Genomic DNA, 12,774 nt, shown 5'->3' on the forward strand with positions numbered 1-12,774 from the left:
TGCCTGACAGGGGTGACACCATGATCATGTTGGTCAGTGGTGCCCTCAACTGCTCAGAAGAAGGGAGCAGAGCTGATGAATCTCCGCAGATGGAGGAGTCTCAGGAGATGGAGGTTCACCGGCAACCAACAAAGACCCAGACACCTGGGGGTCGGCACCACACTCACCCCTTCGGCCAGCCGCAATGCATCTGGATGGGCTGGTGAGATCACGGGAGGCGGGGGGGGACTGGCAGACGGTGGCATTGGGCTGACAGGCAAAACCCTCTGATTTTAACATAATTTCTATGAGAACTTAGAGTTCTATTCAAGTAATTTAGAGTAAAATAGCTGCGGATTCCTGGACTATTGCGGGGATCGGTTCTTTCTGCTCATCGTCCAACAATCGCCATGCACTGCCCTCTGATGGTCACCCCGTAGCCCTGCTTAATTATCTAATGGGCATCGCCACGTAAAAGCTTTATAGGCGCCCATAGCGTAGAGATACAGGGTTTTAGTTCATATAGCGATAGTGGAAGCATCCCAACTCATACTTACCTGACAGGGGAGGCACCATGATCACTTAGGTGGTCCTCCCAGGGCGAGGCTCATCCATTGCACTGCGGGTGGGTTGACCCCTGCGATTTCCCCAAATGCGGGAAACTCGACTGTATAATTTGTGGTACTGGGGGACTGCGTTCGCGCTATCCCCCGAATTTTTAAGAAAAAAAATAGGTTTGTGGTGCTTTTGACAAAAATTGCTTAGAGCAGTTTGAGGTCTTGTTAAAATGAGTGGGCTACACAATTATTTGTTTTAATTTCAGTCTTGCCTTGATACATTACCCCCAATGCTTTGGGGATTTTCACTTATAAATTATGGTTTCAGCTAATAGCATGATTGTAAAATTTGCTTTGCAACATAGTGTATGTTTTTCTTGTTGTAAAATGGAAGTGATGTATTTATATCACGTTTTCATCCATCGTCATTTCAAAGTTATTAAGAACCCATAGCGTAAAGGAATAAGAAACTGTAGAGTCAATAGATACTACTGCAGAGTCGGTAGATACTACTATAGAGCAAGTAGGTACTACTATAGTCAGTAGTTACTACTATATAGTCAATAGCTACTACTGTAGTCAGTAGTTACAAGTCAGTAGATACTACTGTAGAGTCACTAGATACTACTGTAGCGTGTGTAGATATATATACCGACATAATAAAAATTGGGTGGGGGTGGAAAAAACATTTTTGAAGGTGGGGGGTTAGGTTCGACAATTTTGGAAACCTTTTCAATCAACTACCACCCACTTTCTATAACTTTTTGATTCAGGCCTTCTGTAAGACTCTTATCATTTGGTTTACGAACAAATGGAAAATCGTAAAGCCGGATTTTTATAATAGCATGATACTTGCGTATGGATATTTTATATTTTATTAAGAGACAAGTTTTGAATAAAAAATGCTTTTTTTTCCGGGCAAAGTCGAGTACTTGCTGCGAATAGTAAATAATTGTGAATGTGACAACCTTACTTATGGGCTGTGTTGGGGTGATGGCGGCTTACGATACATTTATTCTTATGCCATCTAATCTAAAAGATGTTTTAATCTGAAATGTGAGAGACATTTGAAGTGCATATCCGTTCTTACAACAACCGTGATGCACTGCCCTCTGCTGTTCAGCTCGTAGCTGCTCGACTTATCTGACGAGGCGACGTGGCCACACTAAAAGCCCTCGTGACCGTGGCGGACATGTGAGTTCAGTGCCAAGCCTGAATGTCCCCTGTGGCTGGCTATGAGTACTATCGGTTTATGATGCCCTTACTATAGTGTGGTAAATAAGAACAACGAAATAATACCATGGCATCAATAGTAAAGTCTAGCCTCGGTCGTAGTATGTTAGCTTAATCGTTTGCAATTACTCCCGGAGCTGAGGGTTGAAACCTCTAATGTGGCAACTGCTCCTGAGTCAACATTACCCAGAATGCTACTGTGGAATTTTTTTCGTAAATTGTGCTTTAGCTAACCTAAATGTTAACCTTCCAAGTAAGTGTCTTTTTCTATGACTTGATCGTTTTGGTTTTTAAACGACGGTGTTTATTTAGAAAAAGCTTTTCGAGGGCCCATAGAGTAGAAGGTACAGGGTTCTGAGTCATATAGGGATAGTGGGAGCAGCCCAACTCATACTTACCTGACAGGGGAGGCACCATGATCACTTAGGTGGTCCTCCCAGGGCGAGGCTCATCCATTGCACTGCGGGTGGGTTGACCCCTGCGATTTCCCCAAATGCGGGAAACTCGACTGTATAATTTGTGGTACTGGGGGACTGCGTTCGCGCTATCCCCCGAATTTTTAAGAAAATAATAGGTTTGTGGTGCTTTTGACAAAAATTGCTTAGAGCAGTTTGAGGTCTTGTTAAAATGAGTGGGCTACACAATTATTTTTTTAAATTTCAGTATTGCAGACCAGTTGATGATTACCAATTGGCGTAAAGCTGAGCAATCTGGTGGTTTAACACAACAATTACACCATGAAAACAAATTCAGCGCAATTGACCAAACACCTTGAGCCAACGTAATCCGCGCAATGCCTTTTGAGCTTTATACGCAAATACGCTTTCAACTGCGTTTAATTACACAAACCTTACAATGTGTATTATAAATAACTTCGCTTTGCCAATTTATATTTTATACGTCGGCTATCACGACGTAATATGTTTCACTAATAAATTGGGTGTCATCATAAGGGTTTAACAACGGATTCTTCCATGACCCATCCCAAAAGAAACCAATTATGAATCAATTAAATCCTCTCTAAACTTATTTAATTATCGTTATTTAACTACTTCAGAAGGGCCCATGGAGCGAGGCACAGGGTTTGGATACATAGAGGAGTTGGCAACACTCCTTAAACTTGCCTGACAGGGGTGACACCATGATCATGTTGGTCAGTGGTGCCCTCAACTGCTCAGAAGAAGGGAGCAGAGCTGATGAATCTCCGCAGATGGAGGAGTCTCAGGAGATGGAGGTTCACCGGCAACCAACAAAGACCCAGACACCTGGGGGTCGGCACCACACTCACCCCTTCGGCCAGCCGCAATGCATCTGGATGGGCTGGTGAGATCACGGGAGGCGGGGGGGACTGGCAGACGGTGGCATTGGGCTGACAGGCAAAACCCTCTGATTTTAACATAATTTCTATGAGAACTTAGAGTTCTATTCAAGTAATTTAGAGTAAAATAGCTGCGGATTCCTGGACTATTGCGGGGATCGGTTCTTTCTGCTCATCGTCCAACAATCGCCATGCACTGCCCTCTGATGGTCACCCCGTAGCCCTGCTTAATTATCTAATGGGAATCGCCACGTAAAAGCTTTATAGGCGCCCTTAGCGTAGAGATACAGGGTTTTAGTTCATATAGCGATAGTGGGAGCATCCCAACTCATACTTACCTGACAGGGGAGGCACCATGATCACTTAGGTGGTCCTCCCAGGGCGAGGCTCATCCATTGCACTGCGGGTGGGTTGACCCCTGCGATTTCCCCAAATGCGGGAAACTCGACTGTATAATTTGTGGTACTGGGGGACTGCGTTCGCGCTATCCCCCGAATATTTAAGAAATAAAAGGTTAGCAATTTTTGTTGGTTTTTGTTCTTTGTTTAATATGAATGGGACTACACAAGCAACTTGGCGATAATTTATTGGCGTAAAACTGAGCAATATTTTTCTTCCAAACTCTTTATGGAGCTGCTACCATTGTGGGGATTACGTTAAAGCATCATACCCAGAACACTGATACTTGTCCTCAAAGACACTGCTGTACCTCAACCGCATCAGACCATAAACAGACTGATGCCTCCATCTCCTTCACGCATAGAACATTAAAGACAAGCCACGGTGCGATTGTGGCCGCGCAACCCAATTGTGGACCATATAGTTAGCCAATGTGGTCTTTCTTTACTTCAACCGATGAAAACCAAAAGTACACGAATTATATTCTCGTGGCTATCAGAACTCGACATTGGCAAAATCCCAAAAGGATGAACGAGTAAAGTCGAATCATTGTCGTAATACTGTATTGCATATTAGTTTTATAACATACAATTACCTCCAGAACTGAAGATAACCCCACTAATATGCCAACGGCTCTTTGCCTTGATACATTACCCCCAATGCTTTGGGGATTTTCACTAATAAATTATGGTTTCAGCTAATAGCATGATTGTAAAATTTGCTTTGCAACATAGTGTATGTTTTTCTTGTTGTAAAATGGAAGTGATTTATTTATATCACGTTTTCATCCATCGTCATTTAAAAGTTATTAAGAGCCCATAGCGTAAAGGAATAAGAAACTGTAGAGTCAGTAGATACTACTGCAGAGTCGGTAGATACTACTATAGAGCAAGTAGGTACTACTATAGTCAGTAGTTACTACTATATAGTCAATAGCTACTACTGTAGTCAGTAGTTACAAGTCAGTAGATACTACTGTAGAGTCACTAGATACTACTGTAGCGTGTGTAGATACCGACATAATAAAAATTGGGTGGGGGTGGAAAAAACATTTTTGAAGGTGGGGGGTTAGGTTCGACAATTTTGGAAACCTTTTCAATCAACTACCACCCACTTTCTATAACTTTTTGATTCAGGCCTTCTGTAAGACTCTTATCATTTGGTTTACGAACAAATGGAAAATCGTAAAGCCGGACTTTTATAATAGCTTGATACTTGCGTATGGATATTTTATGTTTTATTAAGAGAAGACAAGTTTTGAATAAAAAATGCTTTTTTTTCCGGGCAAAGTCGAGTACTTGCTGCGAATAGTAAATAATTGTGAATGTGACAACCTTACTTATGGGCTGTGTTGGGGTGATGGCGGCTTACGAAACATTTATTCTTATGCCATCTAATCTAAAAGATGTTTTAATCTGAAATGTGAGAGACATTTGAAGTGCATATCCGTTCTTACAACAACCGTGATGCACTGCCCTCTGCTGTTCAGCTCGTAGCTGCTCGACTTATCTGACGAGGCGACGTGGCCACACTAAAAGCCCTCGTGACCGTGGCGGACATGTGAGTTCAGTGCCAAGCCTGAATGTCCCCTGTGACTGGCTATGAGTACTATGGGTTTATGATGTCCTTACTATATTGTGGTAAATAAGAACAACGAAATAATACCATGGCATCAATAGTAAAGTCTAGCCTCGGTCGTAGTATATTAGCTTAATCGTTTGCAATTACTCCCGGAGCTGAGGGTTGAAACCTCTAATGTGGCAACTGCTCCTGAGTCAACATTACCCAGAATGCTACTGTGGAATTTTTTTCGTAAATTGTGCTTTAGCTAACCTAAATGGTAACCTTCCAAGTAAGTGTCTTTTTCCATGACATGATCTTTTTGGTTTTTAAACAACGGTGTTTATTTAAAAAAAACGCTAAAGTATCGCCACGTAAAAGCTTTTCGAGGGCCCATAGAGTAGAAGGTACAGGGTTCTGAGTCATATAGGAATAGTGGGAGCAGCCCAACTCATACTTACCTGACAGGGGAGGCACCATGATCACTTAGGTGGTCCTCCCAGGGCGAGGCTCATCCATTGCACTGCGGGTGGGTTGACCCCTGCGATTTCCCCAAATGCGGGAAACTCGACTGTATAATTTGTGGTACTGGGGGACTGCGTTCGCGCTATCCCCCGAATTTTTAAGATAAAAATAGGTTTGTGGTGCTTTTGACAAAAATTGCTTAGAGCAGTTTGAGGTCTTGTTAAAATGAGTGGGCTACATGTACAATTATTTGTTTTAATTTCAGTCTTGCAGACCAGTTGATGATTACCAATTGGCGTAAAGCTGAGCAATCTGGTGGTTTAACACAACAATTACACCATGAAAACAAATTCAGCGCAATTGACCAAACACCTTGAGCCAACGTAATCCGCAATGCCTTTTGAGCTTTATACGCAAATACGCAAATACGCTTTCAACTGCGTTTAATTACACAAACCTTACAATGTGTATTATAAATAACTTCGCTTTGCCAATTTATATTTTATACGTCGGCTATCACGACGTGTCAAATTGGGTGTCATCATAAGGGTTTAACAACGGATTCTTCCATGACCCATCCCAAAAGAAACCAATTATGAATCAATTAAATCCTCTCTAAACTCATTTAATTATCGTTATTTAACTACTTCAGAAGGGCCCATGGAGCGAGGCACAGGGTTTGGATACATAGAGGAGTTGGCAACTCTCCTTAAACTTGCCTGACAGGGGTGACACCATGATCATGTTGGTCAGTGGTGCCCTCAACTGCTCAGAAGAAGGGAGCAGAGCTGATGAATCTCCGCAGATGGAGGAGTCTCAGGAGATGGAGGTTCACCGGCAACCAACAAAGACCCAGACACCTGGGGGTCGGCACCACACTCACCCCTTCGGCCAGCCGCAATGCATCTGGATGGGCTGGTGAGATCACGGGAGGCGGGGGGGACTGGCAGACGGTGGCATTGGGCTGACAGGCAAAACCCTCTGATTTTAACATAATTTCTATGAGAACTTAGAGTTCTATTCAAGTAATTTAGAGTAAAATAGCTGCGGATTCCTGGACTATTGCGGGGATCGGTTCTTTCTGCTCATCGTCCAACAATCGCCATGCACTGCCCTCTGATGGTCACCCCGTAGCCCTGCTTAATTATCTAATGGGCATCGCCACGTAAAAGCTTTATAGGCGCCCATAGCGTAGAGATACAGGGTTTTAGTTCATATAGCGATAGTGGGAGCATCCCAACTCATACTTACCTGACAGGGGAGGCACCATGATCACTTAGGTGGTCCTTCCAGGGCGAGGCTCATCCATTGCACTGCGGGTGGGTTGACCCCTGCGATTTCCCCAAATGCGGGAAACTCGACTATAATTTGTGGTACTGGGGGACTGCGTTCGCGCTATCCCCCGAATATTTAAGAAATAAAAGGTTAGCAATTTTTGTTGGTTTCTGTTCTTTGTTTAATATGAATGGGACTACACAAGCAACTTGGCGATAATTTATTGGCGTAAAACTGAGCAATATTTTTCTTCCAAGCTCTTTATGGAGCTGCTACCATTGTGGGGATTACGTTAAAGCATCATACCCAGAACACTGATACTTGTCCTCAAAGACACTGCTGTACCTCAACCGCATCAGACCATAAACAGACTGATGCCTCCATCTCCTTCACGCATAGAACATTAAAGACAAGCCACGGTGCGATTGTGGCCGCGCAACCCAAATTGTGGACCATATAGTTAGCCAATGTGGTCTTTCTTTACTTCAACAGATGAAAACCAAAAGTACACGAATTATATTCTCGTTGCTATCAGAACTCGACATTGGCAAAATCCCAAAAGGATGAACGAGTAAAGTCGAATCATTGTCGTAATACTGTATTGTATATTAGTTTTATAACATACAATTACCTCCAGAACTGAAGATAACCCCACTAACATGCCAACGGCTCTTTGCCTTGATACATTACCCCCAATGCTTTGGGGATTTTCACTAATAAATTATGGTTTCAGCTAATAGCATGATTGTAAAATTTGCTTTGCAACATAGTGTATGTTTTTCTTGTTGTAAAATGGAAGTGATTTATTTATATCACGTTTTCATCCATCGTCATTTAAAAGTTATTAAGAGCCCATAGCGTAAAGGAATAAGAAACTGTAGAGTCAGTAGATACTACTGCAGAGTCGGTAGATACTACTATAGAGCAAGTAGGTACTACTATAGTCAGTAGTTACTACTATATAGTCAATAGCTACTACTGTAGTCAGTAATTACAAGTCAGTAGATACTACTGTAGAGTCACTAGATACTACTGTAGCGTGTGTAGATATATATACCGACATAATAAAAATTGGGTGGGGGTGGAAAAAACATTTTTGAAGGTGGGGGGTTAGGTTCGACAATTTTGGAAACCTTTTCAATCAACTACCACCCACTTTCTATAACTTTTTGATTCAGGCCTTCTGTAAGACTCTTATCATTTGGTTTACGAACAAATGGAAAATCGTAAAGCCGGACTTTTATAATAGCTTGATACTTGCGTATGGATATTTTATGTTTTATTAAGAGAAGACAAGTTTTGAATAAAAAATGCTTTTTTTTCCGGGCAAAGTCGAGTACTTGCTGCGAATAGTAAATAATTGTGAATGTGACAACCTTACTTATGGGCTGTGTTGGGGTGATGGCGGCTTACGATACATTTATTCTTATGCCATATAATCTAAAAGATGTTTTAATCTGAAATGTGAGAGACATTTGAAGTGCATATCCGTTCAAACAACAACCGTGATGCACTGCCCTCTGCTGTTCAGCTCGTAGCTGCTCGACTTATCTGACGAGGCGTTCGTGGCCACACTAAAAGCCCTCTTGACCGTGGTGGACATGTGAGTTCAGTGCCAAGCCTGAATGTCCCCTGTGGCTGGCTATGAGTACTATCGGTTTATGATGCCCTTACTATAGTGTGGTAAATAAGAACAACGAAATAATACCATGGCATCAATAGTAAAATCTCGCCTCGGGCGTAATATGTTAGCTTAATCGTTTCCAATTACTTCTGGAACTGAGGGTTGAAACCTCTAATATGGCAACTGCTCCTGAGTCAACATTACCCAGAATGCTACTGTGGAATTTTTTTCGTAAATTGTGCTTTAGCTAACCTAAATGTTAACCTTCCAAGTAAGTGTCTTTTTCCATGACTTGATCTTTTTGGTTTTTAAACAACGGTGTTTATTTAGAAAAAACGCTAAAGTATCGCCACGTAAAAGCTTTTTGAGGGCCCATAGAGTAGAAGGTACAGGGTTCTGAGTCATATAGGGATAGTGGGAGCAGCCCAACTCATACTTACCTGACAGGGGAGGCACCATGATCACTTAGGTGGTCCTCCCAGGGCGAGGCTCATCCATTGCACTGCGGGTGGGTTGACCCCTGCGATTTCCCCAAATGCGGGAAACTCGACTGTATAATTTGTGGTACTGGGGGACTGCGTTCGCGCTATCCCCCGAATATTTAAGAAATAAAAGGTTAGCAATTTTTGTTGGTTTCTGTTCTTTGTTTAATATGAATGGGACTACACAAGCAACTTGGCGATAATTTATTGGCGTAAAACTGAGCAATATTTTTCTTCCAAACTCTTTATGGAGCTGCTACCATTGTGGGGATTACGTTAAAGCATCATACCCAGAACACTGATACTTGTCCTCAAAGACACTGCTGTACCTCAACCGCATCAGACCATAAACAGACTGATGCCTCCATCTCCTTCACGCATAGAACATTAAAGACAAGCCACGGTGCGATTGTGGCCGCGCAACCCAATTGTGGACCATATAGTTAGCCAATGTGGTCTTTCTTTACTTCAACCGATGAAAACCAAAAGTACACGAATTACATTCTCGTGGCTATCAGAACTCGACATTGGCAAAATCCCAAAAGGATGAACGAGTAAAGTCGAATCATTGTCGTAATACTGTATTGCATATTAGTTTTATAACATACAATTACCTCCAGAACTGAAGATAACCCCACTAATATGCCAACGGCTCTTTGCCTTGATACATTACCCCCAATGCTTTGGGGATTTTCACTAATAAATTATGGTTTCAGCTAATAGCATGATTGTAAAATTTGCTTTGCAACATAGTGTATGTTTTTCTTGTTGTAAAATGGAAGTGATTTATTTATATCACGTTTTCATCCATCGTCATTTAAAAGTTATTAAGAGCCCATAGCGTAAAGGGATAAGAAACTGTAGAGTCAGTAGATACTACTTCAGAGTCGGTAGATACTACTATAGAGCAAGTAGGTACTACTATAGTCAGTAGTTACTACTATATAGTCAATAGCTACTACTGTAGTCAGTAGTTACAAGTCAGTATATACTACTGTAGAGTCACTAGATACTACTGTAGCGTGTGTAGATATATATACCGACATAATAAAAATTGGGTGGGGGTGGAAAAAACATTTTTGAAGGTGGGGGGTTAGGTTCGACAATTTTGGAAACCTTTTCAATCAACTACCACCCACTTTCTATAACTTTTTGATTCAGGCCTTCTGTAAGACTCTTATCATTTGGTTTACGAACAAATGGAAAATCGTAAAGCCGGACTTTTATAATAGCTTGATACTTGCGTATGGATATTTTATGTTTTATTAAGAGAAGACAAGTTTTGAATAAAAAATGCTTTTTTTTCCGGGCAAAGTCGAGTACTTGCTGCGAATAGTAAATAATTGTGAATGTGACAACCTTACTTATGGGCTGTCTTGGGGTGATGGCGGCTTACGAAACATTTATTCTTATGCCATCTAATCTAAAAGATGTTTTAATCTGAAATGTGAGAGACATTTGAAGTGCATATCCGTTCTTACAATAACCGTGATGCACTGCCCTCTGCTGTTCAGCTCGTAGCTGCTCGACTTATCTGACGAGGCGACGTGGCCACACTAAAAGCCCTCGTGACCGTGGCGGACATGTGAGTTCAGTGCCAAGCCTGAATGTCCCCTGTGGCTGGCTATGAGTACTATCGGTTTATGATGCCCTTACTATAGTGTGGTAAATAAGAACAACGAAATAATACCATGGCATCAATAGTAAAATCTCGCCTCGGGCGTAGTATGTTAACTTAATCGTTTCCAATTACTTCCGGAACTGAGGGTTGAAACCTCTAATATGGCAACTGCTCCTGAGTCAACATTACCCAGAATGCTACTGTGGAATTTTTTTTGTAAATTGTGCTTTAGCTAACCTAAATGTTAACCTTCCAAGTAAGTGTCTTTTTCCATGACTTGATCTTTTTGGTTTTTAAACAACGGTGTTTATTTAGAAAAAACGCTAAAGTATCGCCACGTAAAAGCTTTTCGAGGGCCCATAGAGTAGAAGGTACAGAGTTCTGAGTCATATAGGGATAGTGGGAGCAGCCCAACTCATACTTACCTGACAGGGGAGGCACCATGATCACTTAGGTGGTCCTCCCAGGGCGAGGCTCATCCATTGCACTGCGGGTGGGTTGACCCCTGCGATTTCCCCAAATGCGGGAAACTCGACTGTATAATTTGTGGTACTGGGGGACTGCGTTCGCGCTATCCCCCGAATATTTAAGAAATAAAAGGTTTGCAATTTTTTTTGGTTTCTGTTCTTTGTTTAATATGAATGGGACTACACAAGCAACTTGGCGATAATTTATTGGCGTAAAACTGAGCAATATTTTTCTTCCAAACTCTTTGGGGATTACGTTAAAGCATCATACCCAGAACACTGATACTTGTCCTCAAAGACACTGCTGTACCTCAACCGCATCAGACCATAAACAGACTGATGCCTCCATCTCCTTCACGCATAGAACATTAAAGACAAGCCACGGTGCGATTGTGGCCGCGCAACCCAATTGTGGACCATATAGTTAGCCAATGTGGTCTTTCTTTACTTCAACCGATGAAAACCAAAAGTACACGAATTATATTCTCGTGGCTATCAGAACTCGACATTGGCAAAATCCCAAAAGGATGAACGAGTAAAGTCGAATCATTGTCGTAATACTGTATTGCATATTAGTTTTATAACGTACAATTACCTCCAGAACTGAAGATAACCCCACTAATATACCAACGGCTCTTTGCCTTGATACATTACCCCCAATGCTTTGGGGATTTTCACTAATAAATTATGGTTTCAGCTAATAGCATGATTGTAAAATTTGCTTTGCAACATAGTGTATGTTTTTCTTGTTGTAAAATGGAAGTGATTTATTTATATCACGTTTTCATCCATCGTCATTTAAAAGTTATTAAGAGCCCATAGCGTAAAGGAATAAGAAACTGTAGAGTCAGTAGATACTACTGCAGAGTCGGTAGATACTACTATAGAGCAAGTAGGTACTACTATAGTCAGTAGTTACTACTATATAGTCAATAGCTACTACTGTAGTCAGTAGTTACAAGTCAGTAGATACTACTGTAGAGTCACTAGATACTACTGTAGCGTGTGTAGATATATATACCGACATAATAAAAATTGGGTGGGGGTGGAAAAAACATTTTTGAAGGTGGGGGGTTAGGTTCGACAATTTTGGAAACCTTTTCAATCAACTACCACCCACTTTCTATAACTTTTTGATTCAGGCCTTCTGTAAGACTCTTATCATTTGGTTTACGAACAAATGGAAAATCGTAAAGCCGGACTTTTATAATAGCTTGATACTTGCGTATGGATATTTTATGTTTTATTAAGAGAAGACAAGTTTTGAATAAAAAATGCTTTTTTTTCCGGGCAAAGTCGAGTACTTGCTGCGAATAGTAAATAATTGTGAATGTGACAACCTTACTTATGGGCTGTGTTGGGGTGATGGCGGCTTACGATACATTTATTCTTATGCCATCTAATCTAAAAGATGTTTTTGTGAGGGTCGCTAGCCCCCGAGATCCCTCCCTCGGTACCCCTATCGGCCGGGTTAACCTCATTACTCGCCCCCTCGCTGCTAGGCGAACCGCTGCTGCGTTCTTCACCCATGGGGTGAGAGCCGTCGCTCCAGGATTCCCCTCCCCCGCGGGTCCGCGTAGTAGGCATGTTTAATTACGTACGCGCACACCCACACACAGCGCTGCGCGGCACTCACTCAACCCTGACCACTCACGCTAGGATCGCGCACCTGTATTATACACGTCGTGAACGTGCGCGCACACACGCATACAGCTCCACACGCGATACCCACTCTTGCGCCGCTCTGCGCCGCGCTCGCCGCTCACGTTATGATCGCGCACCTGGGGTACGCTG

General features: G+C 42.1%; 7 non-coding genes across 7 annotated transcripts; all 7 read left to right on the forward strand.

Moving 5' to 3' along the window:
• The first annotated feature begins 528 nt into the window (after window positions 1-528).
• Window positions 529-692, forward strand: LOC144936714 (U1 spliceosomal RNA). Its single transcript, XR_013637449.1, has one exon. It is a non-coding gene; the product is annotated as a U1 spliceosomal RNA (small nuclear RNA).
• Window positions 693-2,159: 1,467 nt separating this feature from the next.
• Window positions 2,160-2,323, forward strand: LOC144936722 (U1 spliceosomal RNA). The gene has a single exon (XR_013637455.1). It is a non-coding gene; the product is annotated as a U1 spliceosomal RNA (small nuclear RNA).
• A 1,094-nt stretch (window positions 2,324-3,417) lies between these two features.
• LOC144936730 (U1 spliceosomal RNA) lies at window positions 3,418-3,581 on the forward strand. The gene has a single exon (XR_013637458.1). It is a non-coding gene; the product is annotated as a U1 spliceosomal RNA (small nuclear RNA).
• A 1,918-nt stretch (window positions 3,582-5,499) lies between these two features.
• LOC144936737 (U1 spliceosomal RNA) lies at window positions 5,500-5,663 on the forward strand. The gene has a single exon (XR_013637461.1). It is a non-coding gene; the product is annotated as a U1 spliceosomal RNA (small nuclear RNA).
• A 1,091-nt stretch (window positions 5,664-6,754) lies between these two features.
• Window positions 6,755-6,916, forward strand: LOC144936896 (U1 spliceosomal RNA). Its single transcript, XR_013637507.1, has one exon. It is a non-coding gene; the product is annotated as a U1 spliceosomal RNA (small nuclear RNA).
• Window positions 6,917-8,842: 1,926 nt separating this feature from the next.
• On the forward strand, window positions 8,843-9,006 carry LOC144936744 (U1 spliceosomal RNA). Its single transcript, XR_013637466.1, has one exon. It is a non-coding gene; the product is annotated as a U1 spliceosomal RNA (small nuclear RNA).
• A 1,924-nt stretch (window positions 9,007-10,930) lies between these two features.
• Window positions 10,931-11,094, forward strand: LOC144936752 (U1 spliceosomal RNA). The gene has a single exon (XR_013637467.1). It is a non-coding gene; the product is annotated as a U1 spliceosomal RNA (small nuclear RNA).
• Window positions 11,095-12,774: the final 1,680 nt, after the last annotated feature.

This window comes from Lampetra fluviatilis, chromosome 1, assembly GCF_964198595.1.
Source record: "Lampetra fluviatilis chromosome 1, kcLamFluv1.1, whole genome shotgun sequence".
Lineage (NCBI taxonomy): Eukaryota > Metazoa > Chordata > Hyperoartia > Petromyzontiformes > Petromyzontidae > Lampetra > Lampetra fluviatilis.